Raw genomic sequence first — 18,786 nt, forward strand, 5'->3', positions numbered from 1 at the left:
TGAGAATTGTGGCTGAGATTGGCAGGGGAGAATTGGAGGGGAGGTTTCTCACTTGGAGCAGAAATTCCCACATTTTGTTTCATATACAAGTCATGTATGGATCAACATTCATGGATGGGACAGTGGCCAGAAGCAGCATAACAAAACAAGTACAGGCTGCCTTCTTAAAGGGGAAGAGTTCCCTTCTCAGGCTCCATAGTAAATGTCCCATGGGCCAGGCTTTGGGAACTCCTGCATCAGAAGGTCTGTGTCTTCAAACAGATGGCCAGGCAGCCCTTGGCTACTTAGAATATGTTTGGGGCTATTTTATATAGCACTGAGTAAAGAGATCTGTCACAGAAGAACAGTAAGAGGCAGTTTCAACCCTTCCCCCAGGGAGTGTTGTGGATCCACGCTCTGCCTGTGTTCCCAATCCCTCCTGTCCCATCTCGAGCCCACGGGATGTTTGGTAGGGGCCCAGCATTGTGGTGCTCATTTCAGACAGTCAGAGGAGGAAGCCTCAGACCTCTGGCATGTGAGAGTTGGCAGAGCAAATCCCAGAGTATGGCCTCAGTGCAGCCACTGCACAGCCTGTCCTAGGGGACAGAGAGGAGAGCAGAGCAGAGTTGGAAATAACTTCTGGAGTGGCCAGAGGTGCCTGGCACACAACCCCTCAGGCACAGGAGGCTGATGAGATGCCATCATCCCAGTGGGGCTTGGGGCTGATCCCTCGTAGCAGGAGGTGTCCTGCCATCAAGGCATTGGAGCTGCACCAGGTGTTTGCTGAGCTCTTTCCTCACTCTTCTGGTAGTCTGGTGCTGAGTAGAAGCTGTTAAACATCCAGGACTGAATTTCTGGAGAGATGTGTAGGCCAGTAAGGGCAGGAAAAAGTCTGTGGGACTCAGTGGAGTTGCACCTGCTTGTGCACCAGGATAAGCTGCAGCAAGGCAGCAGCAGCAGCAAACATCTCAGAGTTGCACACTGGTAAAAGTTCAAGGTATTTAAAATACAGCTGGCCACTTAAGTAATAAAATCCACTTTGAAATTCTTTCACCAGAGGTAAAACTTGCTAATGACTGGAGAGAAAGACCTTCTTGACTTATATCCCTAGCATTTATATTTATTTCTAGTAAAGAAAAGGTTTTAACCAGGACCAGCTGCTTCCACAGCCAATCAAAAGCAGTCCTAGATTGTCCAGATGGAGTCACTCAAGGCAGAGGCTTGAACGAGGGCTGCCACCGGCTCCAGGATTTCTGGGTTTGTCCTATTTTAAGAAGATCTCACATCCTGCAAACACTGCTTATGGGAAATGATTGGGTGCAGAAATCCTAGTGGGGGCCCACGAGGCAGCCTCATGTGGAGATGCGGTGATGTGGCATGCTGACATTTTGGCATAATGTGGTGATGATTTTATGTGAGCATCAGCCCTCCAAGAGGAAAGTAAATATGTGACATATTGTTCAGAGAAACAAAACAAACAAGACAATGAGGTCCTGTGCTCAGTGACTGATGTAGCCTCTGCAGGGCCATGCAAAACCTCTATTCCTTTGTGATCTGGGGATGCTGGGAAAATGAGTGCATCAGGGTATCCAATACCCATCCCTAGACCATCCAGCCCTCCTTGCTTTTTTGTCTTTGTGTGCGGCCATGCAGGGAGCAAACAAGAGCACCCGCTGAGTTTCTATTGTTTCTCCTGTCTAATGGTCCTACTTAGCCATGGAGGAGCGGGATGGATTTGCGCCTTGTGCACATTGTTCTTGGGGTTCAAAAGAATAGTAAAACTAGAGCAGCATTTAGTATGACAGTGGAATAGAAATGAACATTCACTCCAGCGGCTGAGGATGGCACAGGGGCTTAGATAATGGGAAAATGGAGAAGAAAATTAATGAATCTGTCTGTTTGTCTGCTGACCTGTCAGCATAAATATCTTGTCACTCATATGTGGCAGCAAATCTAGCTGACTGTTAAGAGCCTGGCTTGCCCGAGCTCCCAGCTCTAGTCTTTAAATCAAAAGTTTCATCAGGTAATTTAGCAGACTGAAAAAGGCTGGTACTTGACCACATAGTGAGCCCCAAATGGATGAGCAATAAACACTTCATTTGTGAGTGCTAAATGATGTAAAACAGTGGTACGCTGATGGCATGGGTACCAACTCCTTCCTCCCGCTCTGTGCCCATGGATGCTCACAGAGGTCTTTTTGCAGCCTACCCAGGAACCTTTCTTGAATTGAGCAACTGTGAGGACTTCTCATGAGGCTCTTAAGTGCCTTTATATAGGACTATGCTGCCACCCTTAGCCAGCAGCTATGGATTGAGAACTCTTCTGCCACCAAAGCCTTTGTCAGAGGCTGCTTAAGGGTGGCAACCACTAAAGTCTCTCCAGGTGACCCGATCATCTGGGGAAGGGCAGACAGCAGCATCCATCACATCTTGAAGGGAATTAAGCTGTCCTGAAGCTGTCCTGAAGCTGTCCAAAAGGAGCAATTAAACAGTTGGTTAAGGCTGACATGCTGCCCTCTTTAAAAGCCTTGAGTGAGGCAAGGATCCATACTGTGTGGTTCCTCTCTCTCTCACACACACACACACAAACCCTGCTTCTCAGAGCCTCTTTACCAGCCTTCTAATAGCTACACAGGCTACATTTATTATCTACTTTTCCTCTTGAGTCAGCACTGAGAGATGGGACCCTATTGCTCATTCTGGGAGGGGACTCTGAGCTAGATAAGAGGAATCACCATCTGCAGAAACCCTTCCCTCTCCATTGACTCCAGAGCACCCTACATGACCTGATGAAGTGAGATCCCTTACTTTGAGAAAGCTAAAGCAAGGTGAGGTTGATCCCTTCCTTAGTGCCTTAGTAGAGCGGGGATGATATGGTTTACCCTGATGCACAACAGCTCAGATGGAATCTGAGCATCAGCCACTGGCCAGTGCTTGAAATGTCTAGCCGAGATTAGTATCAGGAGTGTCTTATTTCTGTCAAGAGCACAATCCTTATGACAAAACTCGCAGAACTAGATAGAAGGTGTAAATAAATACAGCCTCATAGATTGCTTGCATTTTGGCACTATTTCCATTGAAACCTGCCTTATGCCACAGCAGGACACCTGAGTAAAAGGCATCACTATGACCCAGAAAAGGTGCAAGCTGGGATATCTGGATTAAGCCAGGGATCTCTACCACAATCATGGTGCTGAATGGATTAATTGGTAAAATCAGGTTGTGCACTGTGGATTAGATTTTGAGCACCCTTTCAACTTTGGGGGTAGGGGAGTCCTTGTAGGATTCTCTTTTAGGCCCATTGCTAATAAAATCAGGAGTATTGCAGTCAAGGTAGAGCAAAGAATGTTTCAAATAATATGTACTACAATTAATGAACCTTCTGTAGATTACAGAGCATTTCCATTTTATTGTTTATACATAGAGAATGCTTCAAAACAGATAATGTGATGAATCAGTAGCTTTTAAAATATGTCTGGGTTTTATTACTTCATTAGGGGATCTCATAGTTAACCCTTGAATAATCAGCTTAAAAGCAGAAGGCAGATTTACTGGCATACGGTTTTACATGGATGCTTTGCTGGTCAAGTGCCAAGATATATAACAATTTAGCTGTCCAGTGTGTTTTTTATTGAGTATCTAGCAGAGGCTTTAACCTTCAGTCTCAAATCATACAGGTGGCAGCTCAAGTTGCTGGATAGTATCTCCAAACTGGGATTCTTTAACTCTTGTGCTGGGAAACATCTTATTCTGTTCATGATGAATTGACCAGTAAAGACACTTTACATGCTGATTTTGGTGCCTGCTTGTTTCCCCATTTAAGAGCTTTGGCCACATTTTCATGTTGTGTTTCATTTCATTCTTGCTTCAGACCCCCTGTGGATGAGTGCTGCTTTTTGTCTCATTTTAGAAACAATTCGCAGCTGATTAATTTCTGCTAACTCTTCAATTTGATGAAAACAGTAAGCATTCACTTGCAAGGACTAATTGTAGCCTCAAAGTATTCCTAGCTGTAGCTTTTTTATTTGAATTTTTGTGAGGCCTTTATGAGCCTTTTTCTTCATAATTTCCCATTTCTTCTTCCCTCAGAAAGGGCAGGAGAGTTGCAACAGGAGGGTAGTCTATGTCTTATTGCCTTGAATTTTAACCACCATGATATCTGTTTTTTCTCAGACCAAGTCTATATGACAGGGGACAACTTGCTTTACGTTGGCTCTCCAGCAGTGACTGCCACCAGTGGAGGTCAACAGGGAAGCAACGACAGAAGATGCTGAAGATAAAAGTCTGTCAGGAATACAACTGGTAGTCCAAATTCTGCTTGCTCTCTCCTACCTGCTCTTCCTGCCTGGGAGGAGCCCATCCCACTTGTACATTATGAGTAGGTGGCACAGAAGCCATATAATCCCACAAAATATCCTCTGTGATGAACCTGTTTCAAAGTATCTCTTCTTGCTACAGATGATGAGAAAATGGTTAAAAGTAGGTAGTATATTCATCTGCCAATGTACTTCTGTGGTTTTCATGAGGCTCTTACTGAAGGTGGCATCACTACTCTTACCTGAGGCAAGGCAGCCCTTCCAGGAAGCTCTTCCTAAACCCAAAGGCAGGTGTTCAATGTAATGTGCACTGACCTGAGCTCTGTTGCTACCCAGCACTACAGCAGGATAGGAGGGGTGAAACAGAGAGAGAAAGGCTGTGTGACAGGAAAGACACTTATCCTTGGTCTATTGCTGCTACAATTTTGCTTGGAGATTGCAGTTGAGGCCAGAGGTTGTGGGATGTTTTGGATGGAGAATAAGCACTCTATAGGTGCTGAAGGTGATGTTGCTTGCTAAGATCTCAGCATAAAAAATGAAGGAAAGATGAAAAGGACATAAGAAAACAGTAACAGGAGAAAAAGTATGGAGGTAATTTCTTTGTGTGGGGTGGAGAAGGAGGTGGGACAGAGGGCAGGGGACTGAATTTAAAGAGGTGCCCAGGAAGTCTTCTTTAGCTCACAAAACCATGATATCCCAAATATGAGTGTATCTGCTCTTCTGAAGGCAACCATTTGGGAAAAAACCTAATCAACTACTGAATGTCTTTGCTGTGCATTGATTTGCATTAGTTCTCTGAACAGCTCTGACTCTTTCTCTTCTTATTTACCAGACTGGAAAACAGATGAAATCAAGCTCAATTCTAAAATTTCTGTTCACATTACTTTCATTCACATTACTTTTATCTGCACAGTCATTCAGAGGCAGCAAGCAAGGGTGATTAGAAAATTCACAAAAATCCCCACACTCAGAGTGGCTGCAGCTTGGATGAGGAAGTGCCAATAAAAGCTGCTGTACAAGTACAATACTTAAAAAACTACAATACTTAAAAAACCTTTCCTAGCAAAACATAGCAATGTTTACAGTATGGTTGAGTTTTGTGGTGTATCAACACCAAAGTGTTTTCAGTTCACTCCTAAAATAACAGAGATTGGCAAGTTTTGTTGCTTAGAAATCTGCTGGAGAGTCAAAGCCTTGTATTGCTGTGGACACCAAAGGACCTCTCAGCACCTCAAACAACGGACTCAGTACTGCCATATTTATTGAAGTGTTTTGTGTAGAGCTTAGCTAGCCTGGAAATGTGCTGCCCATAATCCTATCAGACACTGTTAAACCAATGAAAGCAGCCACCAAATTCTGTGTCAGTGGGTCATGGTTCAGACCAGGTTTGTGATGCCCCAAACTAATTTTTCTTTAATTCAGTGCAGCTGGGAGATTTTTAGCAGGCAACTTTATAGGCTGATACTCTCCCTCGTTAATGGATCCACTACAGCACAACAGATTAAGTGCAAGGTATTCTGTGCCACTCATCTGTTGTGGTTTAACTCCAGCCTCTCGCTCACTCCCTTGTGGTGGGATGGGGGAGAGAATCAGAAGGGCAAATGTAAGAAAACTGATGGGGTGATATAAAGACATTTTACCAGGCAAAGTGAAAACTGCAGGTGTAAGCAAAACAAAACAAGAAATCAATTCACTACATCCCATGGGCAGGGAGGTATTCAGCCATTTACAGGAAAGCAGGGCTCAATCACATATAACAGTGACTTGGGAAGACAAATTATTTCAAATATCTTCTTCCTTTCTTTTTCCTCTCTTCCCCCTCTACTCTATGTACTGAACATGATGCCATAAGTTATGGACTATCCCTTTGCTGAGTTGCGGTCAGCTGTCTCAGCCATGTCTCCTCCAAAAAGCTTGTGCACCCCTAGCCCATTTGCTGGTGGGGTGGCACAAGAGGCAGGGAGGGTCTTGGCACTGTGTAAGCACTTCTGTGCAGTACCAAAAACATTCCTGTGGTATCAATGCTGTTTTCAGCACAAACCCAAAACACAGTCCCCCACTATGATGAAAACAAAGTCCATCCCAGCCAAAACCATCACATCAGCTAGTGTTCCTTCATGGCAATGTGGAGAGGTAGCCAGTAGCATTAGAAAGCTTGTACTGCACCCATCAGAAAAGTTGCTTGCATGCTTTGCTTGTGGATTGGTACCCATGGGCAATAAGGCAGAAACCATCCAATTCATTGTATGTAAGACAGGTACTGTGTAGGGGTGGCAGAATATTTTGGTCACTGATGTGTTGAGTGGTGACTTGAAGAAAAGCCATAAGTCCTTGAGCCAGCAGGTCCTGCTGGTGATTTTGCCAAGACTCCTGAGCTGCTGTTTTTCAGCAGTGGTTAACTTTGGTCACTCTAGTCTAATAAGTCCCAGGGTTGGATGAAATGTGGAGCTCTCAGTTGTTAACAGATGGAAATTGATTTACATTTCTTTGACCTAGAGGTTAATAAGTCACAGGAGTAATTTCTGGCTATGAGTCCTTTGTAATTTCAAGTCCTTGAAATGTGAAGTGCAAAGTTCGTGGCTATATTTGGTAAGTTGTGTAGGGATGGTCTGAAAGTATCTGACTCTCCAGAGTTGTCTCTATCCTGCCCTGATACAGTACCACAGGAATGGGAAGGCTTCCCTTAGCTGGGCTCAGGGCAGGGTTGTCCATCAGAATTTAGACACTATTACTTTCCTCTCCTCTGTCTAGGAGAGATCTTACTCTGTTTGGGGTGCTGGACTGCTGTTTCCTGCTGGGATACCTGCAGAGGGAGAGCATTTGAGCAATAAAGAGCAGAGCAGCACCAAGTAGGCTGTAAGCCTAATTCAAACATGCAAATTAGGATCAATGTTTTGCATTGATCAGAGTGGGTTTTTTTGAGAGACCCAGGTCTCCAGTGGCTGTGAGTAAGTGCTGAAAGCTAGTCTAGTAAAGGAAGCTATTTCTGTGGAGATAACAGCTGATAATTTGTGCCAGCTCTTTATCAGTAAAGCAGCTCACAAATCAGAGTAAACCAAAGTATGAAAACTCTGGGAGCAATGACTGTTTTGCCCTGGCCATTTCCCTGAAAACTGGGTGTGTGGATGTGTGAGAATATGCTTGTTAGTGCTCAAGTGAGATTTCTTACTAGACCTGTTGTTAATGTATGTTTTCTCTCTCCCTAAACCAGGGAGTTACTTAAATAAATTGCCAGAGGTTTATAGATATGTGATGTTTTCTGTGGAGTTTGGTAGTGAGCTTGCTGGTAACACCTAACCTTGGGTATCTGTTTTGATGCACCCTCATTCCAAAAGGATGCAGAGAACCCTATCCCATTGGCACCATGTACACATCCAGGCTGAAAACTCATTGCTTTTCCAAAACATTATTGGATACCGCATGGTAATAAAAGTCCTCCCCTTGCTCTGTGCACAGGCAGGGCCTGAATCCCAGTTGGCATTTGATCACTTCTGCCCACTGAATCCGTGAAGCTCTCAATAGAGCAAACTGTCTCATGCTTGCTGTCATTTTCATGCCTTCCTTTGGGAATACGCATGTAGAAACTCAAAAGATTTTAGGACAGGGCTTGGGGGTAAAACTCAACTGCATGTACTTCAGATCTGCAATATTGTCATCTTTGGAGCTCTGCAGAGGGCTCTGGTCTTTCCACTCACAGGAAAGGGACAGGAAAGAACTACAAAGTATTTGAGGAGATGGAGTGACAGCTCCATCCACATCTGCCAGCAGTGGAGCGAGGGATCTGTGAGAACACGCTGTGAAATCTGAAGACAAAGTTTGAACAATGCAGTTACTGGCAATAGGTATGACCTTGGACTGATACAATGAGAAGACACTGGTTAGCTCAATGGTGTATTTTCCACGTAGAGAGAAAAAACAAAAGCTTGACTGAAATTATATCTTTATTTGTTCTGTCCATCCAGAAATCAAAACTATAGGAAACCACTAGAATAAGGAGAAGCTGCCCATTTCTTTGATGCATTGCCACCCACACACAGAGTCATGGGCTATTAATGTTTACAGCAAGTTCACTTTCACCTACAAGCCCTGTCACTCAGCCCATTAATGTGGTTTCTTTCAATCTCGGTTTTGTCTTGATACAGCTATTTTAGTAACAGCTGAAGCTGTAGAGAGCTGCTGTCACCTTGAGATTATGGTCCTGATGTTATCATCTAGTGAACAGAAAGCAGAGTTTAACTGCAGTGCAACTTAGAGGAACTGAAAGTGGGCCGTATGCACTCATTTATAGGAAATAAGAGGTTTGCTGAAAAAAGGTGGGTTGTCTGTGAGTCAACACCTGTACCTGCTTTTGTGGTGTGTCATACCTTAGCCTTTGCTGGACCATGCAGGAAGGGCTGCATCCTTGTTCCTGTTCTGATGAAGTGCTACCCCACCTGCCAGCAGGAACTTCTCTCAGCTATACAGAGGGTTGTGCTGATGTTGTTTTGCTGGGAGCATAGAAGTGGTAACTCTGTGAGGTGGATCAGCAGATGTGTTTTTATCTCTCCCTCCAAGGAGGAAATTCACACTTACCATTTTTAAAAATCTTAATATTTTTTTTTTTTTTTTTTTTTTTTTTTTTTTTTCCCCCCTCCCCCCTATAATCACAGAATTGCAGCTGTCTCTGCCAAGGCCTTCCAGTACATGGTTTTGTTGACTCAGGATTATTAATTTAGCAGATTTCTGTTGGAGATGCTTACAAACGTGGGACTTGCTGGGTTAATCTTCATAAAAGATAGAAAAATTTGGAGTAGAAGGAATTTTTGAAAAAAAAACCAAATTAAAGTAAAGGAAAGAAGAGGGTGTGAAGTAAATTTTTTGCCATGGAGTGTTTTCCTTTCTGAACTTGCAGAGAATGTAAGGGTATTTCCTGGGGACAAGAATGTCACATTTAGAGGTGTCCTTCCTTTGCTAATAGAGAGGCAAAAATCCCTTAACAGTTAAATATTTCCTGCTCAAACTTGCCCATTACAGGCAGAAGAGGTTCTGTGATTAGTGTTTACTGGACCTTTGGGTCTTTGGTTTAGTTCCCACATATACTTAATTTGCTGTGAAGAATGAAGTTGCAGCACAAATGATTAAGGAAGTTTTCCCAAATCATGTAATTGCTTCATTTGTTCCTGAGCAATTCCTGCAAAGAAGGAAACATGAACTAATATAACATATTTCTTGTATATCTCAGAGAAGGCTAAGGCCATTTCAAGAGGAGATTTCTGTTCATAAACCCACCACTGGGTTTTTCCACCAGAGAGAAAAATTTTTCTAGGTGGTAACTAAATTCAGTGCCCTGCCCTTTTGGTGTCTTTTTGAGAGCAGCTGAGCTTCTGTGAGCCCTGAAAAACAGACTGTGCCATACTGTTCTTGAAACATCCTGGGGATTTTCATGCTACAGCAGGAGCTTTGGGCCCAAAAACTGGTGCAAAACTTCTGGAGGTAAAGAGTCAGCAACATATGAAATGAAAACCAATCAGTGGATTTCTGTCATCTCCCAGGTCTAAGCAACTAGGTCAGGGCATAGCCTTTTTGGTAGACTCTTTGAGTCTGATAGTCCCCCCACTATTTTCTGTCTTTTTATCCATTATAACCTGATCTGGTTGAAGATGTCCTCACTCATTGCAGGGGACCTTTAAAGGTCCCTTGTAACTCAAACTATTCTATGATTCTATATTGCAAATAGAAACAGTGTTTTTCTGTCTTTGTATCAACATTCAGCTTAGGACGGGCTTCAGGATCTGGAGGTGCAAGGCAATTTTAATGTAGCTGAAATGCTCATTTGAAGATGGCAGACATATCTAAAGGGTGAGTTTAGACCTTTTGGCTTTCGCTGCTGCAGCCAGCTGTTCTTTAAAACAGGCTTGGACAAGTCTGCCCTCGCCTTACTGTCAAGTCTGACTTGCAAAAAAAGGCTAAAATACTTCCTTTTTCCCCCTTAACAAGTAGGTTGTGCATGTTCCTCATGTCTTGCAGTGGATTTGGCTTTGCTAATGTCATGAGTTTTTTTTTCCTGAAGCAACCTGCAATGACACTGCTTGAGAAATGCTTCCCACACAAGGTCTCCAGTACTCTTGACTCCCTTCTGAGTGAAGAGCATCTCGAGATCGGTTTTTCTGTCAGACCTGGAAAGTGTAACCCCAGGTGTGATCCTACCTTGCACTGTGAGTGTGACTACATGTGTGTGTGAGTATGCAGGGAAGCAACATGCTCAAAACTTCTGAAGCTGGTGTTGAACGTATGGAGGTCCCATTGAAAATCACCCTTGCAATTTAATGTGTCCAGCAGAGTGCTGTACAAACTGCAGAGCTTCTGTCTTGTGCTTTGGGAGTTGAGCCCATGGTTGTGCCCGCTGCAGAAACACCATCGCCTGAGTAGTGACATGTTTGAGGGATGTGGGTATTTGGAGTTAGGAACAATTCAAATTCCAGGTCTCAAACACTAAGTGTGAAACGTGCAAGGCAGTTTTTAATCACCTTTAGCCCATTGTGTTTCTATCATTAATCCTGCAGTGCAACTAACCTTCACAGTAGGTGAACTTTTTCCTTTTTCCCCTTGTCATATATCTAGGTCCCACTTTGTGCCCATTCTAATTATTAGTGAAATACAGCATCTTTATGATGCCCTGGTAGTCCAGAGACTCCAGTCCAGGGCAGGAAATTCCCATCATTAAGGGTTTGCTGAACTCTCTCTCTCCAGAAAATGACATTTACTAATTACATCATTTTGATGTATATGATACCCAATCCAAACATGTTATAAATTAGCAAAAGCTCATTTGTTTCATGAAAAGTATTGTTCTTCTTTTATTCAATGACCTTTTTGTTCCTCTACATCCTGGACCAATCAAGTGCCGGTGCAGTCGCTGACTTCTGAGCACAGACAATAGCTTATTCCGTCTATTCTGTTCAGATGACTGTAGGAATAGGCAGTCACTTTGTCATGTGGAGACTGGAGGTTGTATAAAACCCTTTTTCCCACCATTTACAGAGAGTCTGAATCCTGAGAGGAAAACCCTGTCATAATAATAATAATAATCCAGAAGCTAGAGCCCATTGAAGTTTTCTCAGCTTTATGATTTGGGTGGGGCTGGAATGCAGCCCTCCCCAGCCAAGGCTCCCTCAAATTTTTAGAGCTATAGCATGGATTGCCTTTCATTACACTTCTAGCAGCAGGTTGTGTATTTTTCAATGAGCTTCATATGCAGTTTTCACAGAGAAGCTTCATTCGCTCACAAATGTAGTAGGTCCAGGGGCTGACTGATGCAAATTCATTGCTTTCTTCTCCAAACATTCTGGAACAGGGAGTGCTTTTCTCCTGGGCACTTGTCAAGCAGCCCAGCACAACAGTTCTGTGGCTGTTGTTCAAACACACAACAATCCCCAGCCACCTTCTCAAGGCTGCAGAGCCTGTGGCTGCTACAAGGCATGGTGGCAGGCTCTGCTCCAGATAAATCTTCCCATGGGGAATTTCTCTGGGAAGACTCTTGGCTAGAGAACAGAAGGAGCAAGGTGATGGGGGAACTGGCACTGTAGCAAAGTCCTTAGGTTCCTTTTGTGAGTGGCCTTGCAAACACCACCCTGGGACTGGGGCAAGGGGTGTTGAAGTGCTGGGAAGATGCCAGGTGGATGATGATGAGTTTTCTCTATGCCAGGAGGCTCTGCCTGGCAGTGTTTTGTACCATCCATGTACCAAGACAGCTGCAAGATTTGTAGGGCCAGCCAGAAAGGAGCAGTGTCCAGTGGAAACCTCTTGGGGAAGGTCAGAGCTCATGGCCACCCCACATCCACAGCTTGTGCAGCCTCTCACCGTGCTACAGGGTCCCAGGGAGCAGGCAGGGACAGAGTGAGCAGGGAGCAGAGGCAGGAGGAGGACTAGGACTGCTGTATAAATCCCAGGAATGCAGCAGTGCTCCAGTGCCACTGCTATCCACAGGGGAAGCACTGAGACACAAACTGAGAGGCGTCACATGTGTTTGGTAGGGCTAGGAGAGGGCTGAGAGACCTCATTAGCATCATTCATATATTTCTGAGCAGTCATTTAGTACTGCTTTTCTTCCTACCAGCCCTTTTGGAAGGCAGCATGTACCATTCACAACAAGTGTTTATCTTCCAGCTTTAAAGATAGACGTCAGAATATTTCCCTCCTTATTCATGCTCCATTTTTTCTCACAGCCCAATTATTCATGACATCACCACCTTTTCCTCCTTAGCTCCAGACACAGTGTTTCTGTGGCTACAATTTCCTGGACAAGAGTTTCCAGTTTGCATTGTTGGGGGGCGGGGAGGGGGGGAGAGGGAAACAGGAGGGAAAAAAAAGGTTGTTTCATGTGGAAATGTTAAATGAGAAACACAGCCATGGAAAACTCAGATGCACTCACTCACACACATACACATGCACACATGCAGAACAACAACAACAACAACCACCAAGGTTATTATAATTAATTTAAAATCTGTTTAGAAAAGGGTTCCTTTTATGTTGGACAGGCTCTTTAAGCAGCTCAAGAAGTATGAAAAACAGGAAATCAAACTGCCTCATTAGGAATTGACTCTGCTCAGTAATTAGAGGCTGGAAAACAAAACAAGGAAAAGCAGGTGGCGAGTGAGCTCCAAGCAAGCAGCTATTGTATCATTTCAATGTTCTACGGGCTAACAACATTATTTTTTTTTTCAGAAAAGTGTGACTTCTATAGAAAAATGACTACGAGAATCATCCAAAGTTTAATGGGAAAGTGCTGCTAGCTCAAAAATCAATCCAGAGGCTGCTAACTTGGCTCAGCCTGGGGTTTAATTCATAATTAGGCAGTATTTTGCTGTGTTTAAAAAGACAACTCTGTTCTCCAGCGTCGACTGCTCTCCTGCGAAAATCATGTTAAAAGTAATTACCAAGTGATCCCATATTTTGCTGATACAATCAGATGAGATAACCCTAGACATTAATATCAATTATATCTTCTCACAATAACCTTTGCTGAGAAAATGCTGCCAGTGATTTCCAGCAAATAGCTGTTTATGTTTTAGTCGTGCCAGAATAAGGCTCTGCTTGCTGTACTCACTCACTCCTTAATTTTTTGCAGAGAGCTCACTTCCACCCACAATTATTTGCCAAACCCTATTTTGAATAGTGTGAGAATAGTCATACTTGAGGAGTGCCTGCTCTGCACCTGAGGGATAGTTGCAGGGCTTTCACTGATCCCAGAAGGTCTGCATTGCAAAGGGCAAACAATTGTGGGGACTGGATTGCTCTTTATTGATCCATAATATATGTTTGTTAGTAAATAAAATAATTTCCCAAAAATTAAGTAGATAGATGCAAAAGATCTAAAAATCCAATACAATCATCATCAAACATTTTCGTGTGGGGAATAATGATGACGGAAATGGCTCTCTTCACATGGCTCTCCTGTGGGCAGAAAATAGAAGCTACTTTTGTTGTACACATTTTTTTTTTCAGTGGGAATTTTAGTCCAGTTCTCTAAAAACAACAAATACTAACCAATGATAAAGCATGAGTATTTACCTACTGTTTACTGCTGACATCCTGTCAGGATATGGTGCAGCTGAGTGAGTGCACTTTGGCTCAAGATGGGCCTGGTGACTTTGCAGGAAGAAGCCCTTGATCAGGAATGCTGAGCAAATGGAGGCAGCAGAGCTGTGCAGTTTATCCCTTTGATGGATGGGTATTTCATGGCTCTGTGGTGGCCTGTCCCTTTGGGCAGCTGGTGGCTGTGGCTTGTAGAGGGGGTAATGCCTCCCACAGTGTCTGCAAGGGTCGGGCATGGTGCGAGGCAAGTCTGGCAAAGGGAAGCTGGAAGCCAGCTGCAATCAAAGCAGGTTCTCTGGTGTAAACAGGGTGTCAGTAAGATTAAAAATCAGCCTTCCTGTGGCTGAGCCAAGCCAGGGAAGAGCTGCAATCGGCACGGGGCTGATTTATGCCAGGAGTGGTACTGTAGGAAGGACTCTGGCTGCTGCAGAGGTTTGGGGTCTCTGGCATATTTTTTTCTCCTGTAACAAAACTGAAATGGAAGAGAAGGGAAAAGAGGGAAGTATCTGCTGGGTGTTCAAGTTTACTTAGGTGCAGCCTTCAGTCCACTGCCCACAGGAACAGTGGGAGCATGGCAGCTTTATGCTTCTGGAGCAGTGCCCAAGGGCAGGATGTGTCACAGGCCTAGAAAACCCATTAAAAAAAAAAAAAAAAAAAAAAAAAAAAAAAAAGTTCTATTGTTTGTTATTAATATATTAATGATGACTCCTTAAATTGCTTATTTCTTCATGGGAAGGGTTCTAGCAGCTAGGGGTGGACATAGCTGAACCCCTGCAGTTACTAAAGGAGCTCCTTGCAGCTTGCTGCTCTGCTGTCAGCAGTGAGTATGGGGGCCTTTTTCATGCACAAGCTCTCTCTTTTGGGCTCCTGCCTCACTGGACAGGCTGCACAGAGAGGGCAAAGTCAGCAATGGATGCTGTGGTGCACAGCCAGCCCAGAACTGCCCTGGGCTGCACATCACTGCCCATGCTCTGCCTGGGGAGGGAGCTTTGTGGTGAACAGCTTTTGAAATTGAAACCCAGGATGCTTTTCTGTCCTGAAGACAGTTTTTTGTAAAAGGTGGTGAGGCTGACTTCTCCTGTTTGCATGAGTGGAAGCACTGTATGCAGCATAAACATGCTGTATATTGCTTGACTTATCCATTAAAGGGTTTCTTGCTCCTGGCCAGCAGACTGATGTGGTAAATCAGTCCCTTGGTGGAACACTGGCAAGTGCCATGTCTGGTGGAGGAGGAAAGGTGAGCCAGAGGGTGCAGGTGAGCATTCCTAAATGCTTACAGGCTGCACACCCATATGGGAAATGTGCCCCTTTCACCCTGTGGCTGGCGGCTGCCTTGGAGGACAGCTCTGGGCTGCTGGAAACCACCCTGCTGAACAAAGGGACCTTGTGCTGGCAGGGAAGATCAGATATGCTGAAAGCACCATGGATTGCTAACCATGTGTTGGTGGAGTAGCCCCAGAAAAGGTGGATGTATATTTGGTGGAGCTTTTCTCTCCCATCACCCTCCTCAGTGGGTTTCCTTCTGTCAGCAGGCTTGTGTTGCTTTTCTGTTGTGGTACATGTGTTTGCTGCAAGGCTAAGGGTTTCCTTACTGGCAAGTTGAACCTTATTGCTAGATCTATTGACATTTACTATAAATGCTTAAGCTGGGCAAATAATCCATGAATATATGTTGACATTTCTAAACCAATTTGCTTTGGCTACTGCTACACCTGTCTAGGGATTACTCTTTGCAAACATTCAATGGACTGACTTCTGCGGTAAATATTCACGGGAAAGGTCTTTCAGCATTTCAGAGGCCACATTTTAAACCAACTCCTAAATGTGTGAGGGTTGGACCTGCCACTCTGTGTATTTGTTAGGGAGCAGATATACATTCATGGCTTAATTACCTGATTACAAGCAACTTAAAACCATGGTAACTGCAACATGGGAGGCCTTTGAACCTGGTATCGCTACACTTGAACTACACAGCCAAACATTAGAAACTGCATAAACCAGCATCACAAACGAACCTGTGAAAATCATAAATATATTTAAACAAAGGAAAAAAATCTCTGAATGCATCAAATGTGAATAATTTGTTCGATCCAGAAGTTCTTAGCAGGCCCAGCTAATGATTTCCTGTAGTTTCACAGCGCAGTGGCCGAGAGAGATGTGGGAAGGAATGCCACACTGTCTCCTGTATTGTTTAAATCAGGCTCTTGTAGGTGAAATTTGTGAACTCATGAGAATGAAAGTTTCCCAGCCCTGGCAGGGATCCAGGCAGAGTTTGGGCAGACATTGTGCAAACTTCCCCGTGCCTCTCCGGGGGCTGATTTACTGCAGGATGAATGGGGTCCTGAGCATCCCAGCTAACCCAGCCCAGCACTGCCCACATCTCCCAGTCTCATGGTGGATGAGTGCCTGGGCTGCCCATCATCTTGGCTCAGCCTCCTTCCATCCCTCTCTCCCTCAAAAGGAGGAGGCGTTGCTCCCTGTTCCAAAGCAGCTTCTATCCTGATTTGCATCAGACTTGCTATTTCAGTCCTGGGAACCCCAAAGCTGCCAGATTAAGTTCTTTCGTTGTTTTTACACGTCCCTTTGGGACCAAGCTGAGCTGTTAAAAATAAGGCACTAGAAAGACAAATGGTTTCCGGGGGGGTTGGGGAGGGGAAAGGGAGAAGGGAAGAGGCTTAGGACAGCTGTAAAATGCTGCAAGGTTAAATAAAACTTTTGACTGCTTGTGTAGCTCTTCCTCATGTTCCTGAAACCACTGACGACCTGAAGAAGCTGGAGGAATCATTCTGCTCGCTGTATGTGGTTGTTTTGTTTTTAATTTTTTTTTTTTTTTTAACTTGTTACACAAAACATTGTTTTTTCAATTTCAGGAAGTCTCTTGATGCCCTTTGGTTGATTTTGTTTTGCTTGTTATCTGGACAACTAATATTTTTTCCTGTTAGGGGAAAAAAAAAGATTTTCCCAAGCAGATTAAAGATGTTTTTTAAGCGTATGAATGGTGACATGGTTCACTTTCATTGCTTTGTTTATTTTTAATAATGAAAAACACCTTAATTTATCGTAGCAAGACGTCCATCCTGGAGTAAACCTTGAATTGAGTTTTTGCTTGTTGTTTCTGATTTGTTTGTGGCTTCTTATCTCAGAGAAGGCTGCAAGTGTTTTCTCATGCTTTTCTGAAGTCAAGGCATGTGACAGTTTTCTTCTCAGCACATCAGTGTCCACCAACAACAAACACATTTGCAAGAAGGGCTGACTTTATTTGATGGTTTTGAAGCTTATTCTAAATGAATTATTTTAAAGAAGGTGGGCCCATCCAGACCCAACGTCAGGGGGATTTTTTGATGTGATCTCAGTTCTTTTTAAAAAAGAATAAAGGAAATGGCTTGTCAATGAGGTGTGGGTCTGCAAAAGGGCAGCTGAGGTAAAGCCAGCCAGGCTCATTTTTGGGAATGAGGACTCCAGCTGCCCTAATCCCTTCTCCTTTGCATCTTACATTCCTATTCCATGCTTTGCAAAAGCAGCAACACTTCATTGCCTTCAGGCTGGTGTTCTATTTTGCATCAATGCAGATGTAAGCAAGGCAAGAGGAAATCAGGCTGTTAAGCTTTAAAGGAGAAAGGCCAAAACTAAGAAGAGGATAGGATTAGGCAAAAAAACCCCAACCCTTAATTGTATATTGTGGGTAAAACCCCTAGATGTTGTGTCCACCACCAGTGAGTGGGTGCTACAGGAGCCCCATAAGGATGTCCTTCCCAGCCACAAATCTACAACCTCCCCCAGCCTCATGCCAGGATGGCTGCAAGGGCTGTGAGCAGCAGGGGCTTGCAGGGATGTCTGTCAGCCCCAGGGAAGCTGAAGTGCAGTGGCCACTGCTCGGCAAAAGGACACAGATCTCTGAACCAGCAGTGGGTGTAGGTGGGCAGGCAGCTACACACATCGCTGTTTGTCCACTTGCCCACTGGTCTGGAGGAAACCACTGGGGCTGCTCTGCCTACCAAAGGCTTGGAGGAAGAATGGACAAGATATTTTTCTTGGCACAAGGGACCTCCAGCACTACAGGCCTGCACATGCTGCCTGACCCCAGCGAGTTGCCTCCTCCAGGGACTGCAAATCATTTCCTCCTGCTGCAAAGGGGAGGCTCTGCTGCCCCTGCATGCCAATGATGGCATCGGGATCATGTAGATCTTTTTCAGCTGAATAAGAGCATTATCATCCCCAAACTGCACTGGTCCTGTCTCTGAGTTTTAACTGCTTCACACATTTTCAACTACCGGTGCAAGTAATATCTTAAACTCATACTATGGATCAAAATCATAGATAAATTGAGACAATCCCATCTTCTGGAGTTGACATCCTCTCCTTCTCTAGTTCATATGAGTTATTTGCTAAAGCTGAAATAAGTATTTGCATTATCCTCACTTCTGCAGTGATGTGCATTTTGTTAGGCCAGTCTACATGCAAGAGGCAGACTAATTCTTACTTACCATTTCAAGTGTCCTGTAAGTAGCGGGCAAGTTTGAGGAGCAGACACAGGTGAATTCATTAGTAGAGCTTGCAAGAGAGGTACAACCCCTTCCAATATGAGAGCTCACCTTACCCCATGAAATGCCTGAAAGCAGAATTCAACTTTTGCCTTTTCTGACTATCTAATAACAAAACCAGCCATGCATCTCAAGCAGGTGCTTTCAAGGAAGAAAAACAAAATCCATCAGCAGGTTTATGGCACAATTTCAACAGTAACTGAAAGGATCTGGGTCTGGTGGTGAGAACAGCTGCACCTAGAGACCTCTTGGACAAACAGCTGGACCAGACCCAACAGAGAGCTGTAATTGTCACATTATTACGTTAGCCACTGAAACATGCAAGTTGTCCCACATAATCTCTTTTCCAAATGATAGTGGTATAGTTACCACTAT

The sequence above is a fragment of the Zosterops lateralis genome (assembly GCF_965231275.1).
Source record: "Zosterops lateralis genome assembly, chromosome: 6".
NCBI classification, from domain to species: domain Eukaryota; kingdom Metazoa; phylum Chordata; class Aves; order Passeriformes; family Zosteropidae; genus Zosterops; species Zosterops lateralis.